Source organism: Bubalus bubalis, chromosome 10, assembly GCF_019923935.1.
Source record: "Bubalus bubalis isolate 160015118507 breed Murrah chromosome 10, NDDB_SH_1, whole genome shotgun sequence".
In the NCBI taxonomy this organism is placed as follows: Eukaryota; Metazoa; Chordata; class Mammalia; order Artiodactyla; family Bovidae; genus Bubalus; species Bubalus bubalis.
In genome coordinates this window covers 72,672,761-72,692,172 of record NC_059166.1, presented here as the reverse complement: position 1 = coordinate 72,692,172, position 19,412 = coordinate 72,672,761, and positions in this window count along the sequence as shown.

Sequence of the window (19,412 nt, the reverse complement as noted above, 5' to 3'; positions counted from 1 at the left end):
TCCCCTGAGAACATCACACCTTGCCTCCCATGAGTGCTACAGGGAGGAAGTCATGGACACTGGGGTTGAGCAGTTCTAGTGTCAACCCCCTATTTGACTTGAGTGTCAAGGGGCAAATTATTTAACTGTTTGAGCCTTCATTCCCTCATCTATAAAACGGGGTTCATATACAACTTACCTCAGTGCTGTATGTTGTCAGAGAAAACAAATGAGATAATTTATGTAGAACACCTGGCTCAGCGCCTGGTGAAATTAAAGGGAAAAAGATGAGTCTTTTGAAATGTAATTCTCCAGATGTGGTTTTATAACTCAGCCTATTGCTCATGACTAATAGAGGATTTGTTTAAAAGCCCTTGAGGCACTTTCCCAGATGCTACATGATTCATTTCTGGAAACGGTCTACAAATAATCAAAAAAAAGTTGTTGTTGTTTTAATTTTAAGTGATGTGTTCTAGACTTACTGAAATTTAATGCCATAATTATACAGGTAGTGGGGATGCCACTGAACGCTTCCTCAGCCCTGGCCCTCTAGGTCCTGCCTTTCCTCAGTCATTTCATCTGCTCTCTCACAGTACTCCTCCAGTGGTATTCCTCCTCAGGTTAATTCAGGACAGGAATTATGTCTTCTAAGTCTTTGCATAATAAAAGCACGCATAAAAGCTTTTCTTCCCTATTCTGACCTCAGAGTGCCCCGTGCTCTTAAACACAGTTTCTACAGTATTATTCTCTAAACAAATCTCAAGTTTGTCCTAAATTCCGAAATGTAAGTGACCAGCCCAAAGTTGTAATGCAAAAACAAGCATGTAACCAGAAATTGTCATGTCAGTCAGTTTTGGAGTTGGGGATGTGTGCCTATAATTAAGGTCTGTGACTCAGACTGAGGGTCTAGTACAAGGGGTTGGCAATGTTTCTAAGTCACACAGGAACCTGAAAGTTGCTTGCCCGCTTTTATCCATCACTACGGTTTGAAGCAAGACTCATCATCTTTATTGTGAAGCTAATTTAGATGGAGAATTGATACAGGGTACCATTCAACTTATTTTGTCTCTAAACAAAAGAGGTTACACTTTCTATTTGGTCAGCTGTAGATTAAATGTTATTAAGGTGCAGGGGTCACATACCAAATTTAATTTGTTTCCCCAAGAAGATACACACATAAAGAATTGCACTTAACTACTAAAATACTGTAACAAACAAATTTAAGTGATTTTCCATATTTCAGTGTACTTAGAGTATTTGATAGTAAATATTTTTAAAACTTGTTCTAAGGAACTAGCTGCATTTTCTGAAAAATTTATACTGAAGTAAAGATTAAAAAGCCAACTAACACTGACCTTCATGTTTTAAAGCCAAATTTTATAATGATATAGAAAACTCAGAATAAAATTTAAACTGTCCAGAACTATCCAAACTTTTTTCATTTTTTTTAACATTTTGAGAAAATTTCTCCCATTCTTTTTCTCTGCTCTTGAAAATATTTGCAATGATAAAATCATTAAATTTTAAATCTTGTTTTTCTGCTAATGTATCATTATAAGCCAAATACTCTCCACATCATTAAAAATTATGTGCATAATTTGAATAATTCCGTATTATATATATACATAATTGATTTAACCAGACCCATCTGTTTACTTTCAATAGTTTACTTTTTACACAGATATTTTATGTACTCAAATTTGTTAAAATTTGTGATTATTCCTTCAGTATAGAGTTAGAAAGGTATAACACTTTTTTTGATAGAGCACCATGGTTAAAAGGCTGGATTTTAAACTTAGATACCCATGAATATAATCCTAAATCCATGAAAAATTATGAGATTTATGTCCTGGCACATTACTTAACCTCTCTGACACTCTTTCTTTATCTCTAAAGCAGGATTAATACCTCAAGGGAAGCAGTCCTAGGAGAATTAAGTGATATAATATATGTGCATAAGGCATAGTAGTTACAAGCTTAAATCTATCTGGTTTGAATCCTGGTTCTATCAAGGTCTAGTTATATGATTTTGACCTAATCTGTTTATGTTTTAGAGTTCTCATCTCTAGAATGGAAAATATAATAGTGTCTTCCTTGTAGGGCTATTGAAAGATAAAAAAAGAGTTAATACATATAAAACAAGCCAGGACTGGTGAATGGACAGCCCAGCCATCCAATAGTAAACTTCCTATTGGCTATTACTGGTTTTCCAATCTTGGCAAATGGTAAGCACTCCATTAAATACTCTGGTGACCTGATGATAAGAGTCAACTCATTGAAAAGACCCTGATTCCAGGAAAGACTGAGGGCAGGAGAAGAAGAGGGCAACAGAAGATGAGCTGGTTGGTTGGCATCACTGACTCAATGGACATGAGTTTGAGCAAACCCCAGGGGATAGTGAGGGACAGGGAAGCTTGGCATGCCGCAGTCCATGGGGTCACAAAGAGTCAGACTTGGCTGAGCAACCAAACAACAAAGCGCTCCACTCCAATGTTAACCATCCATCACTATACATTTCTTTCTAGAAAGATTGTACATATTTTCTTACAGCCAACATTAAAATGCCCATATGATTCATCCATCTCATATAACAATAAAATGAAAAATTAACAATTTCAGGGATCATATAGTTTAACTTGCCAGTTATGATTAGGAAAACAGGGCCCTTGGAGAGAAGGGATATCTGAGAATTCACCCTATCCTACCCAATTATTTTCCTGTATTTCATCATCCTCATTTAAGAAAGATGAAACGGACTATTTTTTTTCTAATTCATAACCAATAAGTCATACATTTTAAAAAGCCATTGACAGGAATTGGGAGATTGGGATCAACACACATACACAATTGGTCCTATGTATAAAATAGATAACTAATAAGAATATACAGTATAGCATAAGGAACTTTATGTACTGTGATGACATGAATGGAAAGGAAGTCCAAAAGGGAGGGATATATGCGTACATATGCCTGATTCACTTCACTACAGTAGAAACTAATACAACATTGCAAAGCAACTACTCCCCAATAAAAATTAATTTTTCAAAAAAAGCCATTTACTCTTCTCACTTCATTAGGCACACCACCAACTACATAGCTCCTATGGATGTCCAGGTTAGTGGGATCGATTGCTGAACAATCATTTATTGCTTACCTACTATGTACAGTTTCATATAAGTGGAATAAAATAGAATATCCTTTATGGATATATGTCAGGATATTTTTGAAACATTAGCCCAATATCTCTTCTCCCCAGTACCTTACTCTCCCTTCTCACCCACCCTTCAATCAGTCGTGCAAACAGCTGCAACTCAGAGAAATGATCTTAGAGCAAAAAGAAAAAAAATAGTCCTTTCCTTGCTTCTGTGTGCCATAACTGAGACCTTCGCAGCATATATCAGAGATTTGAGGCAAAATACGATGAAGAAGGGCAAGGCTTCCTTCTCTCCTGTTCCCTACAGCTAGAGAAAAGGTTTCCTGGTCTTAATAAGCCAGGGGACAGAGTCAGAGCAAAAACAAGGGGAGTGTAGGAACGGTGCTTTTCAGAGAGAGGGCACCAGATCTGCTTTCCAGGAAGGTTCTAATAAAGGCTTTTAAGGTCCAGTCTGGAGGAGGGGAAAGGGTTTCCTGGCTCAGACAGTAAAGAATCTGCCTGCAATGCAGGAGATCTGGGTTCAGTCCCTGGGTTGGGAAGAGTCCTTACCCAGGGTAGGGTCTGGGAATGGCTATTCACTCCAGTATTCTTGCCTGGAGAATCCCATGGACAGAGGGGTGAGGCGGGCTACATTCCACAGGGTTGCAAAGAGTCAGACAGGACTAAGAGACTTAACACTTTCACAACTTTCAGGAGAGAGTGGAAGGAGGACTATTTGAAGGAATATAAACGGGCATAAAGGAACTTTAGGGATGATGGATATGTTTATCATCTGGATTGTGGTGATGGCTTTGTGAGTGTATACATAAAGCAGAAAATATCAAAATCATACACTTTAAACAGATGTACTTTACTGTTTGTCCATTATACTTCAATAATATTAATGAGAAAGAGAGAGAGGAAAAAAAAGGGATCTGTACACCAATTCCAAATTGATTCCCAGGGAGGATACAGCATTCAGGGAATAAATGGCTGGCTGCCTGATGGAATGTGTAGACAGATAGGATCTTAAGAAGTCTGTCAGCTTCCAGTCTCTCTGGGTGGTAAAGGAGACATAGAATGAACATTCTGTACCCAGAAGCGGCACAGAAGCAGCAGGGAGCTGCCTGGAGTCACGTGGGTAGGGACAAAAGACATTTCCAGGCCAGCGTGGGGACTACTGACCAAGCAGCTAATGGAGCAAAGGCCATTTCAGCAGACGCCTGCGCAGCCAGATTACAACAGGGACCGGCAGCACCCCCTCTCCCAACCCCAACCCTACTCTCTAGTCTTGGATCAAGTTAAACTCTCTGAAACTCTGACACAACCCTGGGGTCCTGCTCTAGGAGAAGAAGAAATCTCTGAACTCACTGACATTTAGTTCCTGTCGCTCTGGTAGAAAAATACTTGAAATAGAAACTGGGTATAGATGAATAGATACTCTTGTCCCTCAGTGTCCAAGAAGGATTGTTTCAAAAGCCCCCTAACGACACCAAAATCTGTGGATATTCAAGTCCCTTATACAAAGGGTGTAGTATTTCATATAATTTACACACATTTACCTGTATACATATATCATTGCTAGATTACTTATATAATATCTAATTTAATGTAAGTACTACCAGCTTCCCTGGTGGCTCAGATGGTAAAGAATCTGCCTGCAATACAAGAATCCTGGGTTCAGTCCTTGGGTAGGGAAGATTCCCTGGAGAAGGAAATGGCAACCCACTCCAGTATTCTTGCCTAGAGAATTCTATGAACAGAGGAGCCTGGGGGCTACAGTCCCTGGGGTTGCAAAGAGTCAACCACAACTGAGCAAGTAATACTTTCACTTTCTTTCACTACATAAATAGTTCCCCATGACTACCCAATTCAAGTTTTGCTTTTGGAACTTCTTAGAATTTTTCAAAAATATTTTTGATCCACAGTTGATTGAATTCACCCATATAGAACCTGTAGATACAGAGGGCCAACTATATACATTGCTTTTATATCTCAGTTCCAGAGTCCATGACTTCAGGCTGAGACGCAGTCCTTCCCTTCCTGGACAATACTCTAAGTTAGGAGACTATGAATAAAAATGCAAGAGCAAGAGTAGGTCTTATGGTAATGTTGCACAACTGCCATCTAGTTTGATATCTGGCACATAATTATACTTAATATGTATTCAAGGAATGTTCAAATGCATGGATAGGCAAACTCAAGTATATAATAAATTGTTGCTAACCACCCAGAGGAGCACATGATAAGGGAAAAACGAGAAATTTTAAAAGTAAGTACAATAAAGAGAGACTGCTAAGGACTGGAGTCACCACCGATTTCTTCACTGAAGGAGAAAGAACTAAGATGGTACTTGAAGAGTAGAATTGGTTCAATAAAGAGACAGGAAGAGTAGAGAATGTGGGCGGGTAAGCCAGGGTACAGAGAGGCTGAAAAGGTCACAAATTAAACTGAAGTAATTTCGGTACCAATACAATATACTTTCTTCTACTCTTTTCTAAACACAGTATGTGGCAAGGATCTGTTGATAATATTTGATGAATAAGGGATGGATGGATGGAGTGGAAAAATGTTAAGAATAAACTTTTTTTTTTTAATTAAAAGAATTGGGTCTGAAATCTTGAGACAATTTAGCCTCTACCTAAAGTTCAGCTTTTATTTTTTTTACATGCTCTTAACTTTTATTCTAACAGCAGAACAGATACCTATGGAGGATTTCACAGTTCATCAGCCTCATACACTGTTTGTTTGTTTTTTAACCTGGAATTCAAGCCATTCTAGGACTTATTGGGTAAACTGTTTCTAACTCTGCCCACCTAAAAAGAGCTCTAAGTTCATATCATTGTTTAGATAACTGTTCTGCAATAACAGTTAATGTTGTGTTACAATTTACTAACCTTTCTTACATATGTTGTCTCATTTATTCCTCACAATCCAGCCTCTGAAGTAAATCTGCATGTTTAGACATAGGGAACTCAGACCGAGCAGTCTGGCTTACTTCCTCTAATTTACCAGCCAATAAATTGTGTTAAATAGTGATTAGTACCAAGGCTGCAAAGAACAAAGGGTTTTATTTGTGTTCTTAGTAAGTAAGTAAAGTCCGTGTCCAACTCTTTGCAACCCCATGGACTGTAGCCTACCAGGCTTCTCTGTCCAGGGGATTTCCCAGGCAAGAATACTGGAGTGGGTTGCCATTCTTTCTCCAGGAGATCTTCCTGACCCAGGGATTGAACCTGGGTCTCCCGCATTGTAGGCAGACACTTTACTGTCTAAGCCACCAGGGAATTACATTTGTGTTCTTAAGAACTGCAATTCAGGAGACACAGATTCCAGTAAAACCGAAAGTGTTCTGGGGAAGAGGAGGAGTCAGGGGTTTATAATGGCAAAAAGCCACGAGGTTTTTAGAGTTGCCCAGTGAGAACTGCCACTGACCCTGACACAAGTCAGCAAATATTTGTCCTTAAGGTATGACGAGTTATTCTGGCGAGGCATGCCGTAAGTAGATAGGCTGTTTTGAATTATTTTTAGGATAAGGGTCAATAAGTATCTTGAGTTTCTGGCAGATTTTCTGGAGGCCTTCGTTAGGACAATAAGTGGTCAAAGGGTCAGATTTCTTCCAGGCTGAGACATGTCTAAGTCACACTTTCTCAGTGGCTTCCCGGCTCTATTTTAGAGAGCTCTCTTATCAATACTGACTCCTCTTCTATTTTCCTTTCACAATGGTAACACCTAGTCTCACAGCCATGCATTTCCCCAACACCATCTTATTTTGCTGTCACCTGAAGTCCTTAAAGAATGAGAAAAAAATACTAAACTGCTGGACTGCACATGTTTGTCTGAAGGAGAGGGTAAAATGGAGAGTTAGCATACTGAAGGATTTTAACCCTGATGAAACATTAGCTATCATTTGAGTAAAAAAGGAAATATTTACATTTTAACAAGACAAGAAAAGCATGTTCTTTGTTCAGCTACTCCACATTAATTATGTATATTTGGGGGAACTTCTATATGATCTCCTATAAAGTTTCTCTCTTTTTAAATTCTCCCCCTGGAACTAGAATGCTAGAGATAAATGTTTATGGGGGAAAAAAATTTAAGTTTTCTCACAGAGCAAATCCCACCAAAGTAAAGTATCATAAAGAAAAAAAATTGAACCCTATTTTTTTCCTACCTGAAAATGTTAGGGTACAAGTTGTCTCACAACAGGAAGTCCTAATAAGGAATGAGGGGCTGCCTTGAAAACTCACCAGCTAATTAGGCAGGTAGGTCCCAAAAGAAGGGAGGAAATGCCAGCCCATAATATTGTCCTACCAACCTCCAAGATGAGTTTTCATTCCCATCCCAAAGAAAGGCAATGCCAAAGAATACTCAAACTACTGCACAATTGCACTAATCTCATACGCTAGTAAAGTAATGCTCAAAATTCTCCAAGCCAAGTTTCAGCAATACATGAACCGTGAACTTCCAGATGTTCAAGATGGTTTTAGAAAAGGCAGAGGAACCAGAGATCAAATTGCCAACATCTGCTGGATCATGGGAAAAGCAAGAGAGTTCCAGAAAAACATCTATTTCTGCTTTATTGACTATGCCAAAGCCTTTGACTGTGTGGATCACAATCAACTGTGGAAAATTCTGAAAGAGATGGGCATATCACACCACCTGACCTGCCTCTTAAGAAGTCTGTATGCAGGTCAGGAAGCAACAGTTAGAACTGGACATGGAAAAACAGACTTGTTCCAAATAGGAAAAGGAGTATGTCAAGGCTGTATATTGTCACCCTGCTTATTTAACTTATACGCAGATTACATTATGAGAAACACTGGGCTGGAGGAAGCACAAGCTGGAATCAAGATTGCTGGGAGAATTATCAATAACCTCAAATATGCAGAAGACACCACCCTTATGGCACAAAGTGAGAAAGAACTAAAGAGCCTTTTGATGAAAGTAAAAGAGGAGAGTGAAAAAGTTGGCTTAAAGCTCAACATTCAGAAAACAAAGTCATGGCATCTGGTCCCATCACTTCATGGCAGATAGATGGGGAAACAGTGGAAACAGTGACAGACTTTATTTTGGGGGGCTCCAAAATCACTGCAGATGGTGACTGTAGTCATGAAATTAAAAGATGCTTGCTCCTTGGAAGAAAATTTATGACCAACCTAGACAGCATGTTAAAAAGCAGAGACATTACTTTGCCAACAAATGTCCTTCTAGTCAAAGCTATGGTTTTTCCAGTAGTCATGTATGGATGTGAGAGTTGGACATAAAGAAATCTAAGCAGCAAAAAATTGATGCTTTTGAACTGTGGTGTTGGAGAAGACTCTTGAGAGTCCCTTGGACTGCAAGGAGATCCAACCAGTCTGTCCTAAAGGAGATCAGTCCTGAATGTTCATTGGAAAGACTGATGTTGAAGCTGAAACTCCAATACTTCGGCCACCTGATGCGAAGAACTAACTCATTTGAAAAGACCCTGATGCTGGGAAAGATTGAAGGCAGGAGGAGAAGGGGACGACAGAGGATGAGATGGTTAGATCGCATCTCCAACTCAATGGACATGAGTTTGAGCAAACTCCAGGAGTTCGTGATGGACAGGGAGGCCTGGCGTGCTGCAGTCCATGGGGTTGCAAAGAGTTGGACATGACTGAGCGACTAAACTGAACTGAACCAACCTCCCAGAATCCTTTGCACTGGAATCTATCTCAGCCAAGAGATGCACAAGCCACATTGGAAGAACCCTGAATCAGAACAGATTGACACAAGCAAGATGATCAGCCAGAGACAACCCAGAAAGCTAACTGCAATACTGTAAACCCTGAGTCTGTGAGCTGCATGGCAGAGCAGTTCTCCTGATTTGCATTACCCTGCTGCTCTCTACACAAATGTTCTTCCCAATATATTCTTTTGTTTTGTCAATGTGTGTCTCTCTGGATAATTCATTTCTGAGTGTTAGACAGGAGCCTATTCTCAAGCCCTGGAAGGAGTCCTCCTTCCAATAACAGAAGTGTGTGCGTTAGTCGCTCAATCGTGTCCGACTGTTTGCGATCCCATGGACTGTAGCCTGCCAGGCTCCTCTGTCCATGGGAATCTCCAGGCAAGAATACTGGAGTGGGTTGCCATTCCCTTTTCCAGGATATCTTCCCAATCCAGGGATCAAATCCAGATTTCCTACACTGCAGGAGGATTCTTTACCATCTGAGCCACCAGGGAAGTCATAATAAAAGTACTAATTTAATTTTACTAAAGAACAGCATTAGGGGTCCTAAGAGCAGGATACTTCCTACAAATACAGCTTTGTTTCATACTAAGAATTATTTTGGACTTTGTGGAGTGTGGTTTTAAATGTTTCAAATAATAAAGCTTAGGCTACTTAAAATGGAACAGTCTGCTTCCCTAATACTAATTAGTTTTAGTCCTCTTTCTCCCTTAATGAGAAAAGAAAGCAGAGGTAATTTTTCAGGGTAAGGATGAAATGTTAGGTGTCATGAGGCAGTCACAAGTGGCTGTCATTTGATACTTTTCAAACTCAAGTATTTATAAACTGGAAACACTTTCTCCTTCCCACTTCTTTCTCTCTCCTCACACTGACATGGTAACCATGTTCACCCAAAACAGATGACAGACGAAAATGTTAATTTGAGAGATTGTATTGACATCTCTCTGGGGGAAAAAAAAACAAGTTTGAAAAGTTACTGATATATGGTGCCAGGCATTTTGATACCTTTTTCCATAAAGCAGAACAGCGTATTCTCAAGTATATGCAATCTGTTTCAAAGTTTTATTTATTCATCTGATACCTGGCTGTTAAAGGAGAGTCACAATTGAACAATGGACTCACACTCGGAAAGGCCAGGCTACTACTCCCGCCTTTCCACTGCAACCTCCTGATGTGAGAATTTTGACATTTCTATTTGATACAGTCATGTTAAGGCAGCCTCATTGACACAATCTGTCAAAATGTAAATTCACTGTTTTGTATTGCCAAGTAATTCCTGTGACCCATCTCTCTCACTCAGTATTTAACCCTTCCCCTGATTACAGGGCACTTTCATCTCCTTACTGATCCATTGGACCTCCTAACTGATCCAATGGATCTCCTAACTGATCCATTGCTTATGTTTGCAAAAGTTCTTAAGTTAATTTCATTCTTAGAAGAAACCAAAAGTTGCTTTAATTTTAATCTTTGAGAAGCAGTTTAGCCCCTGAAGTTTGCTTATTGTCTATCCCCTAAACAATCATAAAAAAGAAGCATATATACTTTACCAAATCATAAGACGACTGTCAGAGAGTTCATTGAGACTTCCTGGGCTCTTAGGAATGGACAATAAGAGAATATATTTTGGAGGTCTGCCAAAAGAAAAAGAAAAAAAAAAAAAAAGCTGTCCATGCTCTAGATTTTCAAACAAAAAACAAAGAACCATTATCAAGCAGAGAAATCAATTCATTAATTAAAAGTAAAGAAAACAATATTATATGCAGAATAGTCAAGATTCACATGAATTCTCAGGGATTGACTGAATAATTAATACCTTGTTTAGCATGATTAAGTCACCCTTTCTGGGATGAGTGTTAGGCAGATATACAACTCCCACTTTATGTGATTTTGCCTATGTGGCAGGTTTGAATTTTACTCAGTCATGCCACCCAGGTGTGCATAAAGTGCTAATTTCTTTATATTTAATTTAAACTTTTCTTTAACACACAAGTCCCTATATTTGCTAAATTGGGTGAAGTCATGATACCTCATCACTTCCAGCCTTCAAGTATCCAGTTATCAAAACTGCCATTGTTCTCCTCCTCCCAATTGCATGTCCTGCTCCCAGCCACCTGCCCTCTCACTCACATCTACATTCACCTCAGTGCTCTGGAGATGTGCTGGCTACTCTCCACACACCTGTGGGGCCGAGCAGACCACACCATGTACAAACCAACATTATGAATGTGGGCAAAGACGGTCGCGTGCCATATCAGTTAACAAACGACGTTGCAGCCATCAGGCTATCAGCCACTGCAACCCCCACCCAAAGCCCACCCCAACGCCTCCAGAAGGGATTCAGGATGGAGAAAACAGGATACTGGCCCTAGATAGTTAAGGCACACTATCAAAGGATGGGTTTCAATGAACCTAAATTCTTGCATCTTCTCATGTATAGAAAAGTGCTAAATTCATCGCCTCGAGATGCCCATTTTTTCTTTAATGATCATGCACTGGAGAAGGAAATGGCAACCCACTCCAGTGTTCTTGCCTGGAGAATCCCAGGGACTGGGGAGCCTGGTGGGCTGCCGTCTATGGGATCACACAGAGTCAGACACGACTGAAGTGACTTAGCAGCAGCAGCAGCCTTTTGCTTTTTCAACTACTTTGTTTTTTTTGCAAAAACTCCTATACATCCTGACTCCTCCCTTATCTCTTCAAAACAGACCCTCAAAACTACCTGAGAGGCTGCATCCTGGCTTAAGTCCTTGGTATGTCTGCCAAATAAAACATAATTCTCAACTTTTAGGTTGTGCTTTCCTTTTTTTCCCTGTTGACAAGCAGATATAGAAATAAGAGAGAAAGAAAACAAACAAACAAACAAAAAAAACCATGGGGGTTGGGTAACAGAGTGGTAAAAAGAAAAGCAGGCATTTGGAAAGTGGCTGAGTCAGGCTAAAGGGCAGAGACTAGAGCAAATATTCTTGACCCTGTGGCTGCTCCCCCAGGAGCAAATATTCTTGACCCTGTGGCTGAAGCTTCCAGGGCCTCCCCCAGGACCTGATCTTTCATGCTTCCTGAGGCCAGATTGTTGGATTTTCCCTCCATCTGTGGCCACACTACTTAACTCTGAACTACTGTGAGTGGGAACAACTTGAATCTCTATTGTTTGAAACCATGACAAACAAAAAGAAAAAAGAGACATAAAACACTTAGGATATCTACCTTGAAAGAAAAGCAGTTTCTGAAAAACAGCAAGTCATTTGTTCCATGTAGTCACCTAAAATTGTCCTCATAGAATAGTCTCCAGGTCTACCTGCAGACAAATGTGTGGTGGCTCAGATGGTAAATAACCTGCCTACAACACAAGAGACCAGAGTTTGATCCCTGGGTTGGGAAGATCCTCTTGAGAAGGAAATGGCAACCCACTCCAGTATTCATGCCTGGAGAATTCCACAGACGAAGGGGTCTGGTAGGCTACAGTCTGCGGGATCCCAATGAGTCAGACATGACTGAGCAACTTTCACACATTTTCCATGTTACACATGAGAGAAATTTCAAATAGTTGTCCCATCTATAAAATACTTTTTATCCAATTCAGGCAAAATTCTACAAATAATGTCAATTTTAGGGATGTTTTTCAAGCTGGAATCAAAATTTCCAAGAGAAATATAATAACCTCAGATATGCAGATGACCCCACTCTTATGACAAAAAGTGAAGAGGAACTGAAGAGCCTCTTGATGAAAGTGAAAGAGGAGAGTGAAAATATTTGCTTAAAACTCAACATTCAGAAAACTAAGATCATGGCATCCACTCCCATCACTTCATGGCAAATAGATGGGGAAACAATGGAAACAGTGAGAGACTTTATTTTCTTGGGCTCCAAAATCACTGCAGATGGTGACTGTAGTCATGAAATTAAAAGATGCTTGCTCCTTGGAAGAAAAACTATGACCAACCTAGACAGCATATTAAAAAGCAGAGACATTACTTTGCCAACAAAGGTCCATCTAGTCAAGGCTATGGTTTTTCCAGTAGTCCTGTGTGGATGTGAGAATTGGACCACAAAGAAAGCTGAGCAGTGAAGAATTGATGCTTTTGAACTGTGGTGTTGGAGAAGACTCTTGAGAGTCCCTTGGACTGCAAGGAGATCCAACCAGTCAATCCTCAAGGAAATCACTCCTGAATATTCATTAGAAGGACTAATGCTGAAGCTCCAATACTTTGGCCACCTGATGCGAAGAACTGACTCATTAGAAAAGACCCTGATGCTGAGAAAGATTGAAGGCAGGAGGAGAAGGGGACGACAGAGGATGAGATGGTTGGATGGCATCACCAACTTGATGGACATGAGTTTGAGCAAGCTCTGGGAGTCGGTGATGGACAGGGAGACCTGGCATGCTGCCAGGTCCACGGGCTTGCAAAGAATAGGACATGACTGAGAGACTGAACTGAACTGAATTGGGGATATTTTTAAAGTCCATTTTGCCATTATTCAACCTTACTAAAGCCATTATGGCTCAGACAGTAAAGAATCTGCCTGCAGTGCAAGGAGACCTGGCTTCTATCCCTGGGTGGGAAAGAGTCCCTGGAGAAGGGAATAGCTACCCATTCCAGTGTTCTATCTGGAGAATTCTATGGAGAGAGGATCCTGGTGGACTACAGTCCTTGGGATCCCAAAGAGTCAGACAAGACTGAGTGACTAATACTTTCACTTTCAGATGTATATATAACCTATTCTTTGAATACCTTAGATTAATTTTGTAACTTTATTAATATTTCAGTAACATTTCCATATTCCATTTATATATTTTAAAATATTCCTCACTTCCTGAGTTTTAAGGTTTTACGATTATATCAAGTTGAATATTAACATCCGCTGGATATTAACTATAAGATTCTGTACAAATGTCATTATTATTGTTACTAAAATATGGTTCCTGTCCCACAATTTTATTTATAATAATACAAACTACCATATTCCTTTAGATGTTTATAAATATCTTAATGACTTTTAAATTGAGAGGTATTTTCAGAAGCCTTTGGACACAAGATAAATGCATAACTGGTGAGAAAAGAATTAGAATTCTTGTATCATCCTTGTTACTTGAATGTCTGGTTTAAGCATTTCTATATCTGACACACTAATTTAGCTACAATATAGCGAAACCAGCATTGTGGTAATGGAATATTGATTGTACAGTGTTCAAAGACAAAGAACTTATGTTGTTGTACTTTTTATACATGCATGATAGTGCAGCCCAATATCCATGTCAATATCTTCACAAAATGAACTCACTACCACTGTGCTCAATTATGAAATAGCCAATCTTTTGATTAAACACTTTATCTTACATAAGCCTAAAATTTAAGTAACCATGCTGGACTGGGAGAGTTCAGTACAAAAACACAGTGAAAGTATACTTACCAAGTTCATTATTTTTCTAGTTTTTATTACTAAGATTTGTATTCTCATTATGATCATTTGAAAGAACTTTCTCAAATAGATTCTAATCTCATAGGGATCAAATATTAACCACATGTAGTCCATTTCCCAGCACACACAAAAATTAGTAGAAATTTTATCAAGGTGCTGAAATATAATTTTAAAAAGAATCCCTCCTATGGGACCAGTTTTATGGATATAGTACTGATGCTCTTTTTAGAAATAAATTAGTCATGAAGAAAATAATGAAGAAATCTTATTTTTATTTACTTGGAAATGCAAACATAAGACCAAATGAGAATTTTAAGTAGAAACCAGAAGGTAATCTTGGCATCAAGATCAACAAGTCTTTATTAAAATGTTGTTTTCAGAGAATTAAGCAGTGAGGATGAGGAACAGGAAATTGTACCTTTACAAATTTGAGAGTTGAAAAGGTTATTAAAATCTAAACCAACTGCCATGCAAAATTCCAACATCCCTGACAGATATTTATTCAACATCTACTTGAATATCTTCAGGACAGCTGTTTTGTTAAAAGGTTGTATCTTATATTGAGACAAAATCTACTTCTTTCTCTTAAGTTCGTCTCCTATACCACAGGTGAGAGTCTAAAAGGTACAACTTTTCTGAAGTTTATTCTGGCAAAACAAATCACAGAGCTCTAAAATGTACCTATTCCTTGGGCCTGTAGTTCTAGGGCTTTTACCTAAGGAAATAAGTTATATACAAGGAATATATACAAATTCCATATGTGTGTGTGTGCATAGTTGCTTCGGTCATGTCCAGCTCTCTGTGACACCGTTGACTGTAGCCCACCATGCTCCTCCGTCTATGGGATTCTTCAGGCAAGAATACTGGAATGGGTTGCCATTTCCTGCTCCAAGAGATCTACCCCATCCGGGAATCAAACTCACATCTCCGCGTCTCTTGCACTGCAGGAGGATTCTTTACCCACTGAGCCATATGGAAAGCCCAAATTCCATATATTTCTGTTGTTGTTGTTCTGTTGCTAAGCTGTGCCTGTCTCTTTGCGACCCCATGGACTGCAGCACACCAGGCTTCCCTGTCCTCACTATCTCCTGGAATTTGCTCAAACTCATGTCCATTGAGTCCGTGATGCCATCTAACCATCTCATCCTCTGCCGCCCTCTTCTCCTTTTGCCTTCAATCTTTCTCAGCATCAAAGCCTTTGACTGTGTGGGTCACAATAAACTGTGGAAAATTCTGAAAGAGATGGGAATAGCAGACCACCTCTGAGGTTATTGATATTTGAGGTTATTGACAAGCTGGCAGCAAGATTGCTGGGAGAAATATCAATAACCTGAGATATGCAGACGACACCACTCTTATGGCAGAAAGTGAAGAAGAACTAAAGAGCCTCTTGGGTGAAACTGAAAGAGGAGAGTGAAACTGTTGGCTTAAAGCCAAACATTCAGAAAACTAAGATCATGGCACCCGGTTCCATCGCTTAATGGCAAATAGATGGGGAAACAGTGGAAACAGTGGCAGACTTTATTTTGGGGGGCTCCAAAATCACTGCAGATGGTGACTGCAGCCATGAAATTAAAAGACACTTGCTCCTTGGAAGGAAAATTATGACCAACCTAGACAGCACATTAAAAATCAGAGATATTACCTTGACAACAAAGGTCTGTCTCATCAAGGCTATGGTTTTTCCAGTAGTCATGTATGGATGTGAGAGTTGGACTATAAAGAAAGCTGAGTGCCGAAGAATTGATGCTTTTGAGATGTGGTGTTGGAGAAGACTTTTGAGAGTCCCTTGGACTGCAAGGAAATCCAACCAGTCCATCCTAAAGGAGATCAGTCCTGAATGTTCATTGGAAGGACCGATGTTGAAGCTGAAACTTTAATACTTTGGCCACCTGATGCAAAGAGCTGACTCATTTGAAAAGACCCTGATGCTGGGAAAAATTGAGGGCAGGAGGAGAAGGGGACAACAGAGGATGAGATGGTTGGATGGCATCACCAATTCAGTGGAGATGAGTTTGAGTAAACTCTGGGAATTGGTGAAGGACAGGGAGGTGTGGTGTGCTGTAGTCCATGGGGTCGCAAAGAGTCGTACACAACTGAGCAATTGAACTGAACTGAACTGAACTTTCTCAACATCACAGTCTTTTCCAGTGAGTAGACTCTTCACATTAGGTGGCCAAATTATTGGCTCTTCAGCATCAGTCCTTCCAATGAATACTCAGGGCTGATTTCCTTTAGGATTAACTTATTTGATCATCTTGCAGTCTTAAGGATTCTCAAGAGTCTTCTCCAGCATCACAATTCAAAAGCATCAGTTCTTTATTTTTCAGTTTTCTTTATGGTCTAACTCTCACATCTATACATGACTACTGGAAAAACTAAAGCTTTGACTGTGCAGTCCTTTGTTGGCAAAGTGATGTCTTTGCTTTTTAATATGCTGTTTAAGTTTGTCACAGATTTCCTTCCAAAGACCAGGCATCTTTTAATTTCATGGCTGCAGTCACTGTCTGCAGTGATTTAGGGGCCCAAGAAAATAAAATCTCACTGCTTCCACCTTTTCCCCTTCTATTTGCCATGAAGTGATGAGACTAGATGCCATGATCTTAGTTTTTTAGTACATATATGAAATTTCTTGTAAGGTATTTATATATATAAGGAATTTCTTTTATTTGTTACTTATAAAAGTGAAAATTTGGAAACAAACTACTGTTTGACAATGGAGAATTGTTTAACTATGATTAATCCATTCAGTAAAAGCAATACAGTCACCAAAAATCATGTAGTAGATAAACACAGTCACAAAATATTTTAATGAAATAATGTATATAAAGTGCTTAGTAAAACTTTCTGCAACAGAGGAAACAAAAAATACATATTAATTTTTATTATTATTTTTAAATTTAGCAATGGAGCATATTCAATATATAGCACTTATTTAAAATGCATATATGAACAATTATTAAAATATGACAAAATATTAATAAAATTTGTGCTCAAGTGGTGAGATTAGAAGAGATTATAGTTTTTGCTCCCTTGTTTTTCTATAGTTTCAAGGTTTTTGCATTAAGTATGCCTTTAGTTTTTGCAATCTAAAACTAACTGCTATTTTAATAGACTTATTTCTCTAATACTTGATAAATACCTACTTTATGCCAAATACCAATGAACAGGCTTACTTGTTGTTACATAACAATGCTATATACTGATTGTGAAAGTATTTGTAAATACACACGCATATATGTAAATATATATGTATAAAATAAGTACCAAAAAGAAAAAAACTAAACAGGAATAATATACCAACTTTATGAAGGTTGAGGCTTCTGGAAAGGAAGAGAAGACAGTAAGTTTGTAGAAGATTAGAAAGAAATGTTAATTGTGTCCATAAAGTTTTATTTCTTTTAAAAATAAAGGAAAATATCTAAAACAAATGGTAGGATGCTACCATTTTTCCATTATGGGGAGTAAGTATGATCATTCTGGGTTCCTTTTTTAAAAAGATTAACAGTATAATAAAATATAAAACTTTTAGCAATAAATAAAACAAATACTGCACTATAATAAGAATTATAAAAAGAAATGAACATAAAAATTATGTGTTCTGACTAAACAATTCCACTCCAACTTAAATGAGTCCATATGTTTGCCAAAAAACACATTTAAAATGTTTATTGCAACTTTGCTCATAATAGTGCAATACTGGAATGCATGTGTCCATTAACTGTAGAATGGATAAATAAACTGTTAACAACTTAAGTGAAATATTTAAATATCATAACATTCACCCAACTTAAAATGTACAATTCAGTGATTTTTAGTAAATTTACAAAGTTGCAGTAAGATCCTTCATGTTGCTTTAGAGTTAATTCCTGTTTCCTCCTCAAGAGGAAGCAACTACTAATCTACTTTCTTTCTCTATAGATTTGCTTATTTGTGATAATTTCTTGCAACTAAAGCAAATTATGGTATAATCTTAAAAAGAAAAAACATATAGCTACACTCAATAATAATGATGAACTATCAGAAAAATATTAGACTTAAGTAGCCACACAAACAAAAACATTTTATGCTATATTGTTTCCATTTATAGAAGTTCAAGAACAGCAAACACAATTATGTGATGACAAAGGTCAAAATAAAGTTAACTTTAAGACAGGTATTGACTTGGAATGGAAAGCTACTGAAGTTCTGGAAATACTCTGCATGCTGACCTGGGAGGTGACTATATCGGTATACACAGATGTGAAGATTAAAAATCATTTCATTTAAAATTTAAGATCATTTTATTTTTATTTTATGCCTTAATAAAAAATTTTGAAGAAATACAGTACCACCACACATACCAATTCTTCTTAAATCCTCATTTACCTCATTATTTATCCCCTCCCATTTCATTTACTTTTATAATACATCACTGCCAAGTTCAAACATGAATGTTCTGAGAAATGTTACCAAAGCCATTGAGATATTTAGTTAAAAGACCCAAGAAAAGACAAAGCTAATGACACAAACTCATCTTCTCTCTTCTCTACTAGTCTATATTTCTGAAGTGATGTGTTATCATAATGGATATCTGATTGAGAAGAGGAAATGGGTTTATGAGGATAATAAAGCAACAGTGAAAGCAGAATGACACACTCACTTTAGCTGAAAATAGTGTTACAACCAGCGCCACAGCCAAATTGTTATGTCTTTCTTTAAAAAAAATTAAAAAAGGAAAAAAAGAGGAAGGAAAGGAGGAAGGAATAAAGGACTTGCCATCCAAGCTGTTCAATTGCTTAAATTTTTACATGCCTTTTTAAAAGTGTGAAATGTATCATGTAAAAAGATTTTTTTTTAAATTGAAGGATTTTTCCTTTTGAAAGTCACATTTAACATCTTAAAGTGGTAACACACATTTTACTACTCTGATTTTAAAAGACTAGGGTTTGAACGATACTATCTGGTATTCAAAAATCAGCAGTGTAAAAAGAGGAGTAACAGCTCTGTGGTTTCTATGCCCTGGATAGTGTGCTTCAAGAGTAAGCCAATCATGGTAACCCAGCACCACAAACCCATCTCTAAATAGACCGCTTAACCACAGGGCAATGACACCATCTACTGCATGACCACATTCTCTAGGGAATTCCAGCCAGGTGGAACCATTTAATCAATCCCTATCACAACACCTGT